The 873-nt window shown below is 41.1% G+C and overlaps 1 pseudogene; it reads left to right on the top strand.

The window, feature by feature from the left end:
- LOC128578921 (uncharacterized) lies at positions 1–154 on the top strand (annotated as a pseudogene).
- Positions 155–873: the final 719 nt, after the last annotated feature.

The following is an 873-nucleotide window of genomic DNA, read 5'->3' as shown; positions in this document are numbered from 1 at the left end:
ATACTGAGTTGGGAAGATACTATGACCACAGGTGGTTTGCCCAGGGCACAGCTCATCCACTAGACTCTGGATGTGCTGACCCCTGTGATTTCCCCAAACGTGGAAAACTCACACCATCTGTGGTAGTGGGGGACTGCGTTTGTGCTCTCCCTTGACTTTAAAAAATAAAATAAAATAAATTAAAAAATAAAAATAACCACCCCCCAAAAAAAACCCTGAAACTCTGTATCCCTTAGATAATGACTCCCCATTTTCTTCCCTCTTCCCAAGAAATTTCCTTTTGTGTTTGAACTCTTTTGAGTTAGATTTCTGTACCTTGTAATCAAAAGAGTCAAGCAACACAAATTTGTAAGAGAATATTTTTTAAACAATGAAAATGTAATACAACACATAGAATTATTATATATAGTAAGAACTATAGGCTGGGTGCGGTGGCTCATGCCTGTAATCCTAGCACTCTGGGAGGCCAAAGCATGTGGATTGCCTGAGCTCACAGGCTCGAGACCAGCCTTAGCCAGAGCAGACCACCCCCATCTCTAAAAATACCTAGACGTTGTGGCAGGTGCCCGTAGTCCCTCAGTAGAGTGTCATGGCATCCCAGCTACTCAAGAGGCTGAGGCAAGAGAATCACTTGAGCCCAAGAGTTTGAGGTTGCTGTGAGCTATGACGCTATAGCACTCTATCAAGGGTTCCAAGGTAAGACTCCATCTCAAAAAAAAGAACTATCGAAGTATTCATATTCTTTGACACAGTAATTTTATTCTAGGGAATATAATCCAAAGAAATGTTCCCCCTACACACACAAACACACACACATACACAATATTGAACAAGAGCATTCACAGGAGGCTATTGATAATAACAAATTATGAA

The sequence above is a fragment of the Nycticebus coucang genome, chromosome X, assembly GCF_027406575.1.
Source record: "Nycticebus coucang isolate mNycCou1 chromosome X, mNycCou1.pri, whole genome shotgun sequence".
Taxonomy (NCBI): domain Eukaryota; kingdom Metazoa; phylum Chordata; class Mammalia; order Primates; family Lorisidae; genus Nycticebus; species Nycticebus coucang.
This window is presented reverse-complemented; position numbering and strand designations above follow the sequence as displayed.